At 43.5% G+C, this 19,891-nt stretch overlaps 1 long non-coding RNA gene across 5 annotated transcripts in view; it reads left to right on the top strand.

The window, feature by feature from the left end:
* The first annotated feature begins 1,097 nt into the window (after positions 1-1,097).
* The window catches only part of LOC136836478 (uncharacterized), a 148,961-nt gene continuing 130,167 nt past the window's right edge, over positions 1,098-19,891 (top strand). For all 5 annotated transcript variants that reach the window (XR_010852405.1, XR_010852407.1, XR_010852408.1 and 2 more), the window contains exons 1-2: positions 1,098-1,232; positions 1,369-1,437. This is a non-coding gene — a long non-coding RNA (uncharacterized lncRNA). The remainder of the gene's footprint in view (positions 1,233-1,368; positions 1,438-19,891) is intronic.

Here is a 19,891-nt window from a genome sequence, read left to right as displayed (position 1 = left end):
AAAGGAATACTTAAATATGACTATGTTAATAGTGAATAAGTACCCACGGGACAGTCTTGATGTCATCCTCATCGATTCTCATTGGTTGCTTCAAAGGACTAATTTAAATATGCGTTTTGATGTACACCGCGATAAAGAATAGAATAATGTACTATGCAAAAGACATCGTGCAGTAACATATAATCGAAAGCAAAATTATACAGATGAGCACGGGGCAAATATATACTGATAAGACTAAGATGGGTCAAAGAAACTGGAAAAATAGCTTTAGAATACACACACCCAACTAGTGACCCAAGAACAAAGATGTAGAACTTAACGACATTTAACAAGAAGCCAAAATCTTGTCTACTCAAAATCAGTTATATCACGGAAGAACTATATAGTTATCCAAGAAGACTGTAAACTGCGACCGACAAACAAATGGATGATGGGCTTATCTGGGGCGGAAAGGGGGGGCATCACGAAATAAACAAGAATGATGATAAAGATGATTATAATGATGAACCTAGCCAAATAATTATATAAAATCAGAGAAGACGGCACCCACACTATTAAATTAGCTATTAAATGAAGTGAAAACTTAAAGGAACTCAAGAAGCAAGGAGACATACCAGTATAGAAGAAAAGGTTTTATTTACGTCCACGAATATATATATATATATATATATATATATATATATATATATATATATATATATATATATATATATATATATATATATATATATATATATATATATATATATATATATAGACGATAAACACACTTCCCATGTTTTTCATAACAAGAAGGGAAGCCTACTGAAATCTTCGAGTAATCGAAAATATTTTATTAGCCTTCGGAAGGAACATTCCCTTCCTTCTTTCCGACCAAAAACAGTGATGGGAATATTCTTCACCGAAAGTTAATACATAATTATCATTACCTGAAGTTTTTGGTGGGCTTACTTTCTTCATACTATATATATATATATATATATATATATATATATATATATATATATATATATATATATATATATATATATATATATATATATATATAAACTGCTGATAAAAAATAGCTCTGCCTTATAGACTAAACGAAGTTAGATAAGAGATGTGGATCATGACAAGCTCCCAATTCCACGTCTCGTGTCCCATCAACAAAATTTCGCGCTTCATCCTCTTCCATATTGTTTTGAAAATAGTGCCATCTAGTGGGAAGTGTAGAAAAGTCCAACTTTCGAGTAAGAACTGACAGCTAAAAATTGTATATAAGCCGCAATATTTGGTGCAACATGTTATGTATGGTGAAATATGTATGGTTTAAAATACTACAGGTGAAATTACATGTTCCAAATTAAGTGTTTTTCCCAATTTCAGGACAAATTAGTGTTCAACCAAAAATGGCGGATGGAGTTCAGGCACAGCCCAACCTCCAAAACAATCAAGGTATGTTAGCTTTTAAATTGTTCCCTTGCTAATAACATGGATTGTCAGCGGTTACGCGAGTATTGAAGTTACCAGAGGAATCAGTTTTAAAAGCGCCAGTATAAACATAAAATGCCAATGGCTGCCACTACTGAGGTTCAACGACTTGCCGCAGCGGTGTTCGGACCATAGAACATCGTCTGCTGGTTTTGTGATGTGTTGTATGTTATGTTATAACGTCGTTCATACATCTCTGACTGGTCACCGTAATTAATTTCTTGAAAAATTGTGCCAATCTTTTTTTGGTGTTTGTACGGGAACACAGCTGACATGTTGGGATTGTTGGTGAGGTTAGGAACGGAGGTCGTTCTCTCGGCACCTTTCGGCTTGTCAGAGCTGCAGCTGCTGTAGGCCTAGTGGCAACTGTACTGTAGTGGATTACTTGATGCCGTTTAGCTGCCTTCTCTCCTTAATGCAGATCGTTGGTGGTTGTCTTAGACATCTAACATGAAAAGTTTTTCCAGTTTGCCTTCCACAATGGTTACTTTATCCAGTGAACTTTCAGAACCAAGAACTGTAGACCTAGGCTCGACCTATGTGAGCAAAACTATCGTAGGCCTGTAATGCAAAGTCCGTTACTCGAGTTATGATTAGGCTACGTAATCTCCTTATTTAAAATTATATGGGAAAGTGGTAGCGGTAACTTGTCTAAAAAAAAATTGCTGGTAAATGTCTAGGCCTACAACCTCATCATTCATTAAAAAACTGACAAAATGCCTGGATCTCGACTAGTGTTTTTGAGTGTGGAGCATTTTTGATGGTAATAGTATCATGTACACTTGATTGATATATCACAAAAAAAAAGTTAAGCTTTACCAGACCACTGAGCTGATTAACAGCTCTCCTAGGGCTGGCCCGAAGGATTAGACTTATTTTACGTGGCTAAGAACCAATTGGTTACTTAGCAACGGGACCTACAGCTTATTGTGGAATCCGAACCACATTATACAGAGAAATGAATTTCTATCACCAGAAATAAATTCCTCTAACTCTTCATCAGCCGGCGGCGGGAATTGAACTCCGGCCCATCGAATGACAGTCTGAAGCTCAACCGACTCAGCTAACAAAGGGCTTTTGATATATCACAGCTTCTGTATCAAACAGTAATGTGGATTGTGATAGAAAAACTGTAGTATTTGGGTGTTGGAAGAATACCAAGGCAGGTAGGCCTTTTCACTGGTCTCCCTCATATTGTCACATATGGGGCTAGTAATGTGTTAATCTTGACCAAACAGTTTACTTGAAAGTAGATATCAGAATCATACATAAAACTTCCATAATAGCCTATCCCATTGGGAGCAGTTTTAGCAGTGAACTGTTGTTGAAAGCTATTAAAGCCAGTCGACTGATACTGGATAGGCTGCGGCACTCCTTAGCTTTATGGGCAAAGAACAACTCTTGTCAAAATGGGAACAGAAGCGTCAACACCAGCACCTCACATGCACACTAGGATTGGTCAAACAGAGAATGAATAGTGTCATACAGTATAAGTAAAGAAAGAAAAGGATTGTTTTTAGCAAATTATGCCCATGGTATATGTATGACTGCAGTGATGTCACAAGTAGCCTGGAATGGTACAGATGAGAAGAATAATTGAATGTGTCGTCACAGTGTGAGCAAAATTCGAAGTCTTTAGATTTCAGATTAACCACATGAGTTTATAAATGATAGATATCTTAAATTCATTAGAAATATTGATAAATTATTTATAAATACCAAAGAATTGGGTATCATAGTAAAAATTTTCATATTTCAGAGATCTAAATTGCGTAATAGCCTAGGCTGCATAGGTCTTTTGTATGAGATAGGCTTGTCTATTGTATGAAAGTTTGTCATATCTTATGAAGATAAGTTTTTTGAAACAGAAATACAAACCATTGCCTTTTATGTAAGGGAATGTCTCAGTGTGAGCTGAAATTGGTTGTTGAAACTTGACAAGGTAGCTAACTGATGGTTAACAAATTCTTGGTGAGGGCTCAGGCTGCTAGGTCTTTATTGTTGCTGAATTTTCAATTCCTTGTCATTCTGATGTTCTTGGGAATATTGAGGTAGGAGTTTATATGAAATGTATTGTGACAATAGAGAACCAGCAGAATATGTGAAAACACTTGTATCATAAGTTTGTCATCTTGCAGTTGTAGTGATTTTGTGTTATTCTTTGCTGCTTGCCTCATTGGTGGTTACTTTTGTGAGTAACCACTAGTGGTGCATGCCGCAGTTCAACTCACATTTTACCAGGTGTGGCTAAGTACCCCACTGGTTGTCATTCCAATAAAGAAGTGAAATTTTTATATCTATGAAACTTTTATGCATTCCTAGACTGTTTTGACTATAAAATTGCAAAATTCAAATGCCCCCATTTCTATCTCTCTTACACTCTTAGTATGAGTGTTTTTGTGAATGAGAGACTCAAAAGGTATGGATTCCAAGGAATTTTAAGGAAAACTCCACCATATCATACCATGATGTAGTTCATCTTGTCAACAATTCTTACAGGAAAATGATGATAGTCAAATGAAAACTTGACGTAGCCTAAGGAAGTAGTCTAGGGAAGATTATAAAGGAAGCAGAGTCAGAGCAAGACCATGAAATGTCATCAAGTAACTTTGGTGGGACAGCTGAAGAGACTTTTATTTTCATAAGAAGAATAAACTGTTTCATTATCAGGAGCATCAAGTTTTGGGGAATGGAGTCCAGTGTCAAAACAAGCATGGCAATTCCATTTTACTGTTATAAAGAAGACTTATGCATTGATGGTGGTAAAGATGTTAAGGAATTATAGTATTGTCCTTTGATGTGTAAAGCTGGTTTCTTACAGATGAAACCATTGACTCCATTCATAATGGAATGAGTAAATATGCAAGAAATATTTGATAGTAAAATATTGACAAGAAAGTGAAGGCTGAAAAATTGGTATCTTATGATGAGAGAGGAGCTAAAAGTTTTTTTGCCATGATAATTTGCACAGAGGATAGTTTGGGAGCTGGAAACCGGCAAGTACTGGTCAAAGTAGGGCATGTATAATTACCTTTACTCCTGTGTAGGGACCATATGGCAAGAGAAATTCCAAGTTTTGATGAGATTCGTTCATTTTTCTGATAATACCATTACTATGTAAGGGAACAAGTTATTCAAAATACTGTACAGCATTTGATTGATATATTAAATGGAAGATTTCAGGCAGTTTATCAACCAGGCTTCAAAGTTATGATTGATGAATCATGGCACAGTCAGTTGAGGATATAATCAGAGTGGGTAACTTCAAGTTTTTGGTAGATCTGAAGGACTCATACTTTCAAGTACCTGTCCATCAGGCCTCTCAAGAGTACCTCCACTGTGTCAGCGACAAGACTGTCAACCAGTTGTTCCTACACAGCATACAGACCATCAGTCCTGTACATTGGGAATTACTTTCAGCGAATCTGGAACTGTCTTTTAATTTTCGAACAAGGGACCTAGGCTGGTGGATGGACGACAGTAACCTCATAATAGGAGTATTGCAATACACTCCATGAACACCTGAATTAGCCCTGGTCACTGACCAGCCCGAACTACATCTCCATAGCTTTTACCCACTAAGTGGGTAATAAACTGTCAGCGTTACCAACGCTTACAGGAAAATCTTGTCAAATGAGTTACCTGAAGTACCGTTGGCAACACTGCTGCAAGTCCCTGCCGAGTGAGGCCGAGATCCCAATTGCTTTTTGTTCGCCATGCTGTGTGGGTGTGTCCCACATCAGGCGAACTTTTGGTCATTTAGCCCAACCCCCATTCAAGATTTTGGACATCAGATCACGATTTGGACGTTTGCAACGCATTTTCTCCTGGATGGATACTTTATTGATAGGATTTGGATCTTCTCTCCCGATTTTGACTTTGGACTCGTTTGGATAAGTCAAACAAGAAGACGTCGCCATCTGCTAACGCTGATGCTTCCACTTTGTTTACATCTTCGACGACAGAGCCTTCTTCTGCAGGAGATGCTGACGCTCATCGGCCCAACACGTTCTGCAAGCGTAGGATGAGTACCCTCAAACACGATCGACATTCTGTTTGTGTTTTTATGTAGGAAGACAGTGTAGTATCAGTCAGATAGGCGGCGAGTCTTGGTCGGTAGATCAGATGGAAGATTTATTCAAAAAGTTAGAGGACAAGTTATTAGCTGAGTATGTCTAGTCTTTTTCTAGCTTTATGACTAAATTAACAGAAAATAGAGATAAGGATAGTAGTAATAGTGTTGTAGATACTAATCGTTCTTTTTCAGCCCCCCTGCCTGTTCCAGAACCAGCCCTAACGGGTGCCGGGGGTCATGGAGAACCGCAAACCTCGAAGGTAGGATCTGCTGGCCCCCCCGGCGCGGAGCAGCCAGTGTTGGCAGCAGATTTCCCCCTTCCCTCTAAAAGTGTAAGTTCTAAGGTGGATTTACAATTAGGAATCACTCAGAAGGGTAGGAATTCTAATTAGGAAGTATTCAGGAAAAGTAGTTGAGCTTGGTCTTCTTCTTTGGGTTTAGGTCTCTCATTTAGATCAATTGTCGGTTTTATTTCCTGTTTCGTGCTTTGTGCAACAAAGGTTTCCAGATCCACGGAGGGTCGTTCAGATTTGGTTTCTGATGTATCTGGTTCTGAATTTTTGTTTTTTCCTTGAATACTCCTCCTTCGAAGGTTCCTTTTCCTTTGGGGGTTTAAAATTTCGTTCGTCTTGCGATGGTGGTAATTCTGGAGATCCAATTTTTCCAATATTCATGATCATGTCTTAAAGAATTTTCTGATTTGATAATGTCTATCAAGATTATCAGGGCCGGGGGGAACAGAACCAGTCTATTTTCTTTGAAATCTATGGCCTCTTCTGCCGCTACGGAAATTTCCCGTTTTTTTTTTCCCCTTTTTCTTCTAAGCCTTCTTCTTTTGCCCTTCTCAATCTTCTTTTCGGTCCGCTCTTTGGAGGGCACTTGGGGTCTTTGTTGCGCATCCTGTTTTTCTTGGCTTTTAACTCGGCAGAGCAAGGCTTTCTTGCTTCAACCCTGTATTTTAGAGCTCAGCAGCCCTCTCTTCGAGGTTAAGGGAAGGGGTACCTTTTACGGATCCGCTGTCTTATCACCTTTTGCAAACCGTAGTTTCTCAGGCATCCGGTCTAGTTGCTTCTCAGGTGTTTGCAGAGGCATCAGCAACTCCTTATTTCATTCTTTATGGTTTCCTAACTGTAATGTATCCTCCGCTATTCTTGCAGATGCTACGTCAGTCGGCGATTCGCCTGCGCCAGCGTTCAGTGTATCAGCACCGATAGTTTCCTAACTGTAATGTATCCGCGATTCTTGCGGATGCTACGGCAGTTGGCGATTCGCCTGTGCCAATGTTCAGTGCATCAGCACTGATAGTTTCCGCAGCCTTGCCATTCTCCAGGATAGTTGGTAATTACCTTCTTCTGTTACCTTCGGTTCGGTACCTCGTAACTTCCCCTTCAATACTCCTTTGAGTTCGGTCTGGTTGGGACCTTCTCCATCTGCCCAATGTCGGCGTTGGGCGCTCCGGTGGTTACTCCGAGTGTGGCTTCTTCCTTCTTCCCTCCTTCGGCTTCTTCTTTCTCAACTTTTCCGGCAGGTTTTCTCTGTCCCTCCGTCTAGGCATCCATGTTAGTTCGGGGTTTATTCCGGGTCTTCAGTTCCGGATTCCCATTCTCATGCAGTTTTGATACATCCGGATTTGAGTGGTTCGGGTGTTGCGGCCTCTTCGCTCTCAGGAGTGGGCGTGGTCCGCCCAGGTGTTGCATCATCCCCGTTGGGTGGTGCGGGGTTTGCGCAACCTACTTTGGTGCCTCCCGTATGTTCGCGATTGATATGTCAGTTGTCTGTCTCACGCACCCAGGTGTAGCAAGTTCCAGGTTTTCGAGTTCGGCGTTTGCCAGGGATCGGCCTGCGCTCTTTCATCCTCCGGCTCGGTTGGAACAGTCCGACAATCCTCCGGCTCGGTCGAACCAGTCCAACAAAGATTGTTCTTTTGAAGAAGAGGATCCGGTACCAGATATTAGTTCTCCTTCAGCCAATGAGAATGAGTATAAGCGGATGGTAGACTTCATCCTCACTTATCCTCATTCCAAGGTTCCGGAGGAGCGTACACTACCGAAGCAACGATGTTCGAGTTGCTATATGCAACAGAACCGGTAGTTGCTCAAACAAGATGATATACTCCCTCCGGTCCGGTACTGCCTGACACTTCATCACTTCGGTGTCAGTAAGGCTGGCATACCAGGTTAACATGTTGCCTGACAATACAACGTTCTTTGGCAGAAGAGGAGGGTTATGTTGTGGGCGCCTTTTGCGCTCTGCAACAGTCTTTTAGGGAGGAGGATATCTCCTCCATGGTCTATTTCGTGTAGCGGTTGTCAGCAGTAGCGTCACAGCAAGCTATGATTAGTGTGGGTGCTCCGGGTTCAAGGTATGTGGCCAGTATAACAAACTTGTTGCTTCTAACTCATGTCTCCAGTGTTGGCAAATATGCATCGTTGAAGGTACAAAATGTGGAAGTAGAGAGTTCCTGTCTAACAGGGAACAGCCGGTACCCTCTTGAAGAAGCCTGTTAGGGAGAATGTTCTCTCTCTCTCTCTCTCTCTCTCTCTCTCTCTCTCTCTCTCTCTCTCTCTCTCTCTCTCTCTCTCTCTCTCTCTCTCTCTCTCTCTCTCTCTCTCTCTCTCTCTCTCTCTCTCTCTCTCTCTCTCTCTCTCTCTCTCTCTCTCTCTCTTCTCTCTCTTTAGGTATGTCTCAGGAATCTCCCTGGGACTTCCACATCGAGAATGCAGGTATAATCTGGAACGATTCTCGCTTGTCAGATCGTCTGTGATAGTCAGAAGAAGCGCATCTGACATCCGGAAGGTCTATAGCCTCCCCTCTTCCCGACGTTCATCTGTCATATCAAGGTTGGGGAGCAACCTTGGAGGAAACCAGGCTTCGGGTCTCTGGAGGGATCGGGAACGAGAGGAGTCATAACCTTCAGGAACCTCAGGGCTATAAAGGAAGCCCTCAGGTGTTTTCTCAGTCCTAGTGCGCAACAGAATAGTGGGTCTGCTTTGCGACATCATAACTGCCGTGTCGTATCTGAGAACTCGGGGGGAACAAGATCATTAGAACTGAGAGGTGTATTCTTCCGCCATTCGGTCTCATTCATCAGGTAATCAGGAATTGCGGTAGTGTCAAGACGTCTGTGACTCTAGCTCCTTGCTGGCTCTAACACCCTCGGTTCCGGAATTCCTAATGCTCCTTATGGAAGTTCCGATGTTCCTCCTCATGCGGAAGATTTTTTAGACAACCGCATTTTCACCATTGTCATCCAAACTCTTGCGTGATGAACCTAATTGCAAGCGACTGCCGAGCGAACAGCTGACAGTCCAGACACACTAAAGCTATGTCTAGACAGTGTTTCCTTCAGCTTCAGAAGTCAACCCGTAACTTTACCAAGTCAACTTGGCATGAGGAAGTCTGTGTCGTAAGAAAGGTCATTCATCTTTAGGCCTGCCATAACTGAAATAGCTGGTTTTCTCTTATTCCTTCGGAAAGTCAAGATTCTTCCGTTTTCGGCTATTGCTGGCTACCGCTCAGCACTTTGTAGTACATTTTTCTATTTTCCTAAAAAAAAAAAAAAAGAAATCGCTAGCAGTAAGATCTTCTTTGACTTGTTACGTTCCCTCGGGCTCCCTCGTGAGATTTGTCGGAAGTTCTAATGTTAAGATAATTGGTTAGGGTGTGTTTTATTTCTTTCTTTCGGCTTAGCTGCAGATAAAACAATGGGCGAGCTTCGGGAAGTTTTCCTAGGCCAGTTCCTAGGCAGGAAATGATAAGTATTTCTCTTCTTCCAGAAGTCGTGGCCGAGGCTTAAACTCTGCTTCGTTCGGTTGAGGTTCTTTATCTGCAAGTATTCGGTTCCGGCATCAGCGGGGATGTCTTTATGTCCGATGCGAATATTTATCAAAGGTTGACAGACTCCGTCCGCTTCCGTGTACACTTCTTGTCTCACCGTGGAATCCTTCCCGTCCGCTGTCGAAGGAAGCGGTTAGTTACTGTCGGAGAAATGGTTCCTGGTTCCTTGTTCATAAGCGCTCACTACACAAACACAGTTGCGGGCACACTTCACGATTCTCGTGTGGTGCGAGGTTTATGCCTTACCGCACAGTATTCGTAGTATGTCCACTTCATCTTCTTTTCTAAGGAATGGTTCAGAGTCTTCTATTCTAGAGGTAGTTGCTTGCGAGTCCGTCTTTGTTTTCTTCCTTCACTTAAGAGACGTTCAATTCGCCCCACTGTGTATAGTGGCGAATTCTCCTGTCTAGGGTGCGTTCAGTTAGCTGAGGTGGTATTCTCTTCGTGCGAAGACTCGGAAGGTTATTCACTTAGTCCACGTTTAATGGCGAAGTCTATTATCTAGGGTGCGCTCATTTAGCTAAGGTAGTATTCACGTAGTGCGGTGATTATTAGGTTAACCAGATAGAAAAATTCCTTTTTAGGCTTTAGAATCTTAAGCAACAGTGATAGTATAATCACATGAACTTAAGTTCAGAGTATCTTAAGTATCCTAGTCTTTGATAGTTTCCCTACGAGAGTCCAAAGAGGTGCTCTTATAGGCTAACCTAGGTTGTTTCGTCGGCGCTGGGATACTTCTGCACTCATCGGCCTTTGCCGCAATCTGCAGGGCGGAGGGTCATTGGCTCGGCACACTGCCTCATTCCCTCCTTAATGGGTAGGCTCTGAATAGTCACTTGGGAGATGCATCGTTCTCCTTTTTACATGAAAGTTATTTTCTTAGTCCGTGTGTAGCTGCTAACCCTTCTATCGTGGGTGCGTTCATTTAGCTAAGGGGGTACTCTCATAGTGCGGAGGTTCTTAGTGGCGGCCACTTGGAAGTCGGTTTCGTTTTTCACGACTTCTACCTAAGGACATTCAGTTTTCTTCGAAGAATTTCTCGCTTGTTCCCTTTGCGAAGACCAACTCGATCTTATAATTACGTAGTAATGTTAAGGGTGGGGGGAACTATAGGTAATGAATGTAGTCAGGAAATTTGGAATTTTGGAATTTTGGATTCTCTGTTAGTCGGGGTTCATAGTGAGAATATTAAGTTTGACTTTAGTACTGTGAAGATAGGCAGATCCAGTGGACAGGTTTGATTTCTTCAACCTCTTCTGCGCAGACATCGGCGGCAACGGACGGCGAAGAACTCGAAGATCCTGCACACTCAACTTCTCCTCCATACATGAGAGGCTACAATAGCCACATGGGAGGTTCTTTGTACCCCTCCATACATGAGAGTGCTTTGATTAGCCACATGGGAGGTTCATCGTACCCCTCCATACAGAAGAGTGCTTTGATTAGCCACATGGGAGGTTCATCATACCCCTCCATACATGAGAGTGCTTTGATTAGCCACATGGGAGGTTCATCGTTCTCCACTAATCATGGGAGGCTGTGATTAGACACATGGTAGGTAGGTTTTTATTTTTTTTTTGCTACTCTCTATCCATGAGGTTTGAATACCACATGAGAGGTAGCTCGACTCAGACCCTCCATAAATGAGAGTGCTTTGATTAGCCACATGGGAGGTTCATTGTTCTCCACTAATCATGGGAGGCTGTGATTAGCCACATGGTAGGTTGGTTTTTATTTTGCTACTCTCTATCCATGAGGAGGTTTGAATACCACATGAGAGGTAGCTCGACTCAGACCCTCCATAAGTGAGAGTGCTTTGATTAGCCACATGGGAGACTAATCATGGAGATTAGCCACATGGTAGGTTGGTTTTTATTTTGCTACTCTCTATCCATGAGGAGGTTTGAATACAGACATTCTCAGACAGTACCTAGACATGAGACTGACATCGGGGTACTCTCTTTACAGACATTTCAACCAGGTGGGATAACCAGGTTCATTTATACAGAGTAGGCGAATAATGAGTTACCTGCTTTCCTGATGGCAGGTTAGGCTGAATTAGATTGATCCCACCTCCACTAAATTTTGTTAATCGGGCTAATTCAGGTGTTCAGGAGTGTATTGCAATATGAAGTTTTTCATAATAAAACTAATATTGTAATACTTACCTGAACACCTGAATGATTCCCACCCTCCTCCCCACTTCAATTTGAATAGTGGATAACGAATTAGATCTCGGCCTCACTCGGCCGGGACTTGCAGCAGTGTTGCCAACGGTACTTCAGGTAATTCATTTGACAAGATTTTCCTGTAAGCGTTGGTAATGCTGACAGTTTATTACCCACTTAGTGGGTAAAAGCTATGGGGATGTAGTTCGGGCTGGTCAGTGACCAGGGCTAATTCAGGTGTTCAGGTAAGTATTACAATATTAGTTTTATTATGAAAACTTCATATATGTGCATACTCCATACTCCCCCTCCCGACACACGTCTGTCTCGGACACACGAGTGAGGGATGGGGTGTACTTCTGGAAGAGTTGCTGGTTTCAGGTGTGTAGGACTGAAATGACAAGCACCTTTACACAACATCCTGGAACTCCAGGTGGCTTCCTAACCCTCCAAGAGTTTCAGGGTCAAGTGATGGGACACTCGGTGGTGTTGATGAGTGACAACACCACAGTAGTGGCATCTGTAAGGGGGTCTGGTATCCCTTCCGCTTTATCAGTTGACAATACAGGTGCGCAAGTGGGCAGTAGTTCACTCAGTAGAACTGTCAGCCAGATACATTCCAGGCAAGAGGAACATAGTGTTGGACAAGCTCAGTCGCCAGGATCAAGTGATAGGGACAGATTGGCCCTTTCACACTGACATTATGGAAAGGCTGTTCAAGTTGTGGGGTCTCCCTTCCATCGACCTGTTTGCTACCGGGCACAACAGAAAGCTCCAGGTATTCTGTTCCATTGTACCAGACCCATGGGCAGCTGCATAGGACGCTTTCCAACACCCATGGGACAACCTCGATACCTAAGCCTTCCCTCCGTTTTGTCTGATTCGCAAGGGGATCAACAGAGTGTTGATCACCCTGAATCTCAGAATGACCCTGGTGGCTCCCAAGTGACCACATGCTGTTTGGTACTTGGACCAGCTAACTTTGCTTTCCGAGGCACCGAGAGACAGATTCCCCCCAGACACGACTTCTGTGTCAACCGCATATAGAATGGTTTCATCAGGCAGTACAGTCCCTGTGTCTTCACTGCTGGAGACTATCCAGCATGTCTTGCGAGCAAGAGGCTTTTCTCGCCGCACAGCAACAGAGGTGGGTGGGTATGTCAGACGTCCTCTGCAGCAGTATACCAGGGAAACTGGGCTGTCTTCAGTGGTTGGTGTCTTAGACGGCATCTCTCTCCGGTTCAGAGCTACTATTCAACAGGTGGTAGACTTCCTCCTCTTTCTTCGCCAAGAGAAGCTTCTCTGCGTCTCTGCTGTGAAAGGCTACAGGGCCGTCCTTAGGCCTAGTCTTATGCTTAAGGGGAGTAGAGATATCTACTCCCCTTAGGCATAAGACGATTTTTCTGCCGATGAGAAGCTTGAAGAGGACTTTCCCTCCCAGGGAACTCAGGCTCCCTGAGTGGAACGTGACTCATTTTGAGGAGCCTTACTTGTGCACCTTATGAGCCTATACGAGAGTCGTCAGACAGGGATTTGACTCTCGAGGGGTTGGTGATCAGTTACGCTCAGTTTTGTTCTGGAATTTGTAGCAAAGACTCAGAATCCATTTGTCCCTGATGCCAGATTCGAGTCTTTCATTATCCCCCCATCCCGAGGACTTTGTTGCTAATGATCCAGACGAGATGCTACTATGTCCTGGTAGAGTGCTGTGGTGCTGTCTTAAGAGGACTCGACATCTCCGGCCTGAGTGTCGATGGCTCTTTGTTAGCACTGGCTCGTCTAAGAACATCTCTTTCTGGCTTCGAGAGACACTCAAGAGAGTGTACTCTGCTGCTGATGAGGACGACACCAGCATGTTCCATCTGAGAGCTCATGAAGTTAGGGGCATTGGTCCATCTCTCGCTTTCCGGAAGAATCTGTTGATTCCTCAGGTACTGAAGGCGGGGGTGTGGTCGCTCCAGACCACTATCATGTCCTTTAACCTCTGGGACATTGCCCACAGGTCCTTGGACACTTTTTCCTTGGGTCTTGTGGTGGCTGCTCAACAAATTGTGTATCTTTTCTGGCTCCTCCAAGAGGACAGGTTGCATCTGTGTGAGTGGCTGGCCTCCACTCCTCATCCTTCTTCATCCTTTACTTTCTCTCTCTGTGGGTAGAGAGAAGGATAACGAGCTGTCACGTGCTGGAACTGGCGACCGATGCAGGTAGGTGTCACATCGAGCACCCGTTCTATTTTTCTATGTTTAGACTTACAGAAGTAATCCTGCCCCTTTCTATAGGAAGGGGACCCTGACAATGAAACAAACCCAATGTTTATATTTGTTTGTTGTCTCTGACTCATGGATTCTTCCTGTCCCTTTTTCAAAATGATGTTGCATTTTTCCCTCTCATTCGAAAAGGCTCAGAAGTCTGGCAGTTGAACAAGCAGTTCTTACACTCCATTCAGCATGTCAGAGGCACGGTACTCTTCCTCGCTATAATCGACCAGGAAGAGAACCCAGTTGTGGCGAACTCCAGTCAGTTCAGACTCACTCAGATTCCTCCCTCCAATGAGTAAGTCTTCCTAATGTAAAGGACCTATGGTTTGTATATTGTGTAGGAACAAATGACAGATTTTTAAAGTAATTTGTATTTTCCTTAATTTTACAAACCTTAGGTGCTTTACAGTTTTATGCCTACCTCGTGGCTCTCCTCAATCTGTTACCTTGGCCAAAAGGCAAATTGGAATTTTTATATCTGGGCAGGCGGGACCCCCGCCAACCAGACGGTAGATAACTGCCTAACCACCTTGTTCGAAAGTTAAATGGCTGTTTCAGCTTTGTTGAAAGTAATTCCTAATGTAAAGAACCTCAGGTTTGTATAGTTAGAAAAAATACAAATTAAAAATTTGTCGTTTCAAAGCACTGTGCTTTGGGCAAGTGATGGTCCCATATGTGTTCACTTGGGTGTTCACCTTGGTTTCAGTTTGTGCCCATTTGCAGGGTACAATGTATGCTTGCTGTGTTCCTTACACAATGTGTTAAGGTGCAATTGCTCCAGAGTATAAATCACCTTTTGTCATGAACTGGGGATCATTATAAACTGGGCGAAGTTTGATCTCTTACTAAGATACCATGCAGAGCACTTTGGCATGCTCATAGACATGGCAGAAGCGAATCTTCCTTCTTTGTTGTCACATGAGCCAGTTCAGGAATGTGACAGTACAGTTCCTGTTGTCACATGAGCCAGTTCAGGAAGGTGACAGTACAGTTCCTGTCTCAACAGGAACAGCCAGCTTAGCTTATGTTGTTGTCAGCTACCTGTCATCCTTGGAGAAGCTCATTCCACATGGATGTCTCCATCTGCACTGGCTTCAGTGGCAAATGAAGCAGTACTGGTCAGCCCCAAATGATTTTCCCTCTCAGCTCTTACCTTTGTAAGAGGAGATCAAAGGGAACCTTTGCTTGGTGAGTGCATGACAGAAACCTCTTGGTGGGAGTTCCACTGAACTCTCTCCCTCCCAAGATACAGCTGTTCACAGACACATTGAAGGACTGTTGGGCAAAGGACAAACCTCATATACACATTAACTTGCCAGAAATATAAACAGTGTTGCTAGCCCTGCAAGCATTCCAGAAATGTCTGATGGGTCACTTGGTCATGTTGATGAGTGGTAATGCACTGTAGTGGCTTATGTCAACAAGCAGGGGTGACACTTTCCCTTCTCCTCTTTCAGTTGGCAAGGCAGATGAACGAGTGTGCAGTTTGCTGCACTGTCAAGTTGTCTGCCAGATAAAATCCAAGCAGGCGGAATGTGATGGCAGAGGAGCTGAGCTGCATGGTCAAATAGTGGAGACAGAATGGTCTCTACACCCTCAGGTAGTGGAAATGCTTTTTTAGCTAGAGGAAACACTGGTAATCGATCTGTTTGCCACGTGGCCAGGTGTTTTGCTTTCCCATTCCAGAACCCTGGGAGGTGATCAGTATGCCTTCCAATATCTGTGGGGAAATCTGGATGTGCTTGCCTTTCTGATTTTCTGCCTGATTCTTTGTATTTTGATCACACCAGGTCTCAGGATACTGTAACCCTCGTGGTGCCTTGTTAGCTACATGCCAGGGTTACTGCCAGACAGTTTTGACACCCTCCAGCTTCTCTTGAGGAGGTTATCCAGCTGATTCTGCAAGAGACTTTTTTTCCCCAGGTTGCACAGATGTCTGGCTGCCTGCACTGTTTCTCTTTGAACATGTACCAGTGAAAGAGCCCCATCTTTTTTTTTCTTAAACGCCCTACAGGCTTCTATATTTTCATTATTTACTTGGATTTATATTTTGTCTATCAAGTTACACTTTTTAATGAAAGATAAAATTGGGATGACTGAAAATGTATAAGATTCTGATAAAATTTCCCCCATTGATTTATTTCCAAAGGTTGATACTCGCTGTTGATTATATTTTGGACAGTCGACAGCACATGTTTGACTGTTATCAACACTTAGCATTCTGGGCATTGGGAGGAGGACCACATGGACTGTTCATCAAGTGTCCATGTGTCAAATGAGTATGGCCTATTCGCAGACATTACGTGCAGAATTACTTGTGTTTGTCTCTCTCTCTGACATGATGAGCTCCATTTTCCAACGCTGGATTTTATCTGTTTCAACTTATTATTTATAGGTTCCACATTCCATATGTTTTGCCATTTATTTGTAATGGTTGTTTTTATATCTCTTATGTAATCACTAATTGGGATTTTTATATTTGCTCTTACCATGCAGACTGCTTCTTTAGCTGCTTTATCAGCTTCCTCATTTCCTTTAATCCCTACATGGGCAGGGATCCAACATATTTCAATATTTTTTCCATTATTATACAATTTGTGGAGTTCATATTTAATTTCTTGTACAATATTATTTTTTGAGTAGTAACCTTGAACGGCTTCTATAGCGCTTCTTGAGTGACTAAAAATAACAAAATTATTGAATGTTACTTGCTTTATAATTTTGATGGCTACTGCGATTGCACATAACTCTGCTGTGAAGACTGAGGCATTATTAGGCAAAGATAACTGATATGACTTGTTCTGGGATATAGCTGCATATCCTACTCCATGTTGTGATTTAGACCCATCTTTTTTTATTGATATTGCAGAAGGGTTCATTCTCCAGTTGGAACTCTGTTAGGTGGATTGCAACTTCCTAGTTTACATTCACAGAGACAAGCTTTTCTCAGTCTTTTGGTTAAAGGTTATCATCTCCCTGGAACCAGGTGTTCATTCTGTCATTTTCGATAAAGTTATCCATCCATTATCATGAAGAACTTTGAGCAGTCTTGTTTTCCTTGGGAACTTCATCCTCCTGAGTGGGATGTGACTTTCGTTCTCTGGAGTCTAACCCAGGTGTTGTACAAGGCTTTTTGGGGGAAGCATTGGCCTGGGAGCTTGCACTGAAGATTGTCTTTTTGCTAGTTTTAGTTTCTGCAAAGCGTATTGGGGAGTTACATGGCTTATACCCCTAAGTCTGGCACTTGGAGTGTCTTGAGATCTCTCTCATTCTCATTCACTCTTGAGTTTGCAGCAGCAAAACTCAGAATTTGTCAATTCTTGTTGATAGATAAGAGAGTTTCTAAATCCTTTTCCTCTGAGACTTTGTTGGTGGGGACCCTGATGAGATGCTTTACTGCCTATTGCAAGCCTTAAGTGCAATCTCAAAGGAGTTAGCTACTTTTATTTAAGTAACTTATCAAGTAATTACATAGCAATAGTTTCAGACTATCATGGCAGCCTAAATTCAAAATTTGCGCTATGCTTCAATTGTTTTGTGTAGGTGACTAGCCCTGCCCACTAACTGGAATATCAGGGACGACTTAGCAGACAATCTCATTCTGTTTCTGCCGGTCTCGGTGTAACCATCCGATCTTTGCAGCAACTTTTTTCATTATTTGCCAGTTATCTAACTGGATTACGGTGAAGTATTATTGCTGATTTCTTGTAGCCTTCATTATTTTATTGCTTTGTTATTAAGATCTGATTCAAGTTTATCATAAATTTTGCTACAGTAGCAAATTTGAAATCAGGTGGTTAATTTTCCTTTACAGAGTAGCGTAATATAACGTAAATGTTGCGTTTGCTACCAAACCGATATTTTCGGTAATGAATACATATCTGCAGTCTTGAATTATATCCGATAGGAGTTGAGATATGTTTGTATGGTGGTACTATGTGTACTTCATAACATTTGTCAAGAAAGAAATAATTAAACATATTATTATGCTACCCTTTGCAGAGAACTGAAAAAGTGTAAGGGCAGAACATAGTAAGTAAAGAAATTGTGCTTTATTTTTGGTTGAGGTCGGGTTTTTGGAAGAAGAGACGTTCTTGACAGCCGAGAATTGCCTCCGACCTGGGAGCACCCAGCGCCTGGTGCCAGCTCCCGATGGTCTGGCGCCAACTCTCCCTGCATCCAATTTTGTTCATGACACTTACCTGCCAGATATATATATAGCTGTATTTCTCCGAAATCCGACAGAATTTCAAAACTCGCGGCACACGCAGTGTGGCCAGGTGGTTAGTACTCATTCCCGCCGCTGGGAGGCGGGAATCGGGAACCATTCCCATTTTCTATTCAGATTTTCTCTGTCGCCGGTACTGTTAACATCTGTTACAGTACCTCCGCCTCTGGATTTTGTTAACTTGCTTATTCCCACTTAAGTATTCTCTTGACTTTTGGTTTTGATTCTTGGACTGTGGATTGGCACACGCTTTTTCTGGACTGTTGTGGATTTTGCTTATGACCTATCTTTAAATATGTCTGGTTCTAGTTCTGCTAGTTTCCGTGTATGTTGCATGAGTGATTGTAAGGTGAGGCTACCGAAAGCTTCGGTAGACCCTCACTCGGTTTGTTTGAGGTGTAGGGGGCATGTTTGTCTTATAGATGATCGATGTAAGGAGTGTGAACCTTTATCGGATGCGAGCTGGAAGTCTTATGATTCGTATGTTCGCAAGTTGGAGCGTGACAGGGTTAGGAGGTCTTCCTCCAGGAGTGTGTGCAAGAGTCAGGTTATTTCCTCTCCTGATAATCCTAACGTAGTTGATGTTGCACCTGTCCCTGTGGTTTTGCCTTCGGGCCCTGATGTTGTGTCTGTGGAGGGTTCGGCCCTGGCGCAGATCATGAGTTCTATCCGTGCGCTCGAGAACAAAGTGACATCTCTCCAAAGTGCTGTGAAGTGTAGTGCTCCCCCAGTGTTGTGGAGGGAGCGTCAGATCGCCCCATAATGCTTCTAGGCCTGGACCGCTGTCAGACTCCCAGGACTCAGGAGAAGGCATGTCGAAAGCCGCAAGAAGGTTACGGGGCTTCCCACCGATCTGACGCCCCTTCGCAGGTCCTGTTGTCGCCTTCCCAGGCTGCCAGAGATCGTGCTTCGCGCGCATTCTCAAGGACTGCTTTTCGTCCTCCGAGGCGCCCTCCTCGCAAGGGGTGGAATTCTTGTAAGAGACTCTCGTCCTCTCAAGAGGAGCTGTGTTCAAGAGGACGCTTCTCGTCAGTCTTCTTCGTTGGCTAGTTATTTTGAAGCTTTTCCACCGCAGAAGAGGACTAGGATTTCGTCTGATGAGGACGTTTCGAGCGCCCCAGCCGCTCTAAGGAGAGAACCTTTCTTGCTCCTGTGAGGAAGAAGAAGGCGCCCTCGCCCATCGTCTTCCCATAGGATTGTCTCTCCTCCCAGACATGATTCTTCTCCTTCTAAGAAGATTTTGTTGGAGATGCAGCGGCAGTTGTCTTCTTATTGCAGAGAAGGACTCTGCTCCTCGTCGTCGCAAGGACTTGACTTTGCCTGTCAAAAGATCAAGGAAGTCGCCTTCTCCTGCTCCGCTCGCCGTCTCCTTCGCCTGTGTCGCCGCCTTGTCGCCCTGTTAGCTCTCTTGTTCCTCGCCGTGACGCCGTCAACATGACGCCGCGAGCTTCTTCCCGTGACGCCGCGGTAGCCGCTCTTCAGGACGCTTCTGTGCAGGACGCCGACAGGACGCTCTTCCGGTTTTTTGGGCGTGACGCCAGTGTCGACGCTCTTCAGGACGCTCTCCAGGACGCTCCTCAGGACGCCCTTCGGTTGCTCTTCAGACGTTACGGAGCATTCTCTTTTGTCTGAGAAAAGAAGATCTCTTCTTCAGATCGGACCTCAAGGCCTTCGTTCCCCTAAAGTGTTGGGTGACTCGGTTGCTTCTCCGGCTGTGGCGGAGGGTTTCTGGCGATTCGGATCCTGCTGACGCCGAGCAGCTCGCGTCTGTTTCCTCTTCTTCCGATTATCAAGTTTTGACCGGCTTGCTTAAAGACTTGTTCGGGACAAGTTTAAACCTTCGGCTCCTCTC

The sequence above is a fragment of the Macrobrachium rosenbergii genome, chromosome 56 (genome assembly GCF_040412425.1).
Source record: "Macrobrachium rosenbergii isolate ZJJX-2024 chromosome 56, ASM4041242v1, whole genome shotgun sequence".
In the NCBI taxonomy this organism is placed as follows: domain Eukaryota; kingdom Metazoa; phylum Arthropoda; class Malacostraca; order Decapoda; family Palaemonidae; genus Macrobrachium; species Macrobrachium rosenbergii.
This window is presented reverse-complemented; position numbering and strand designations above follow the sequence as displayed.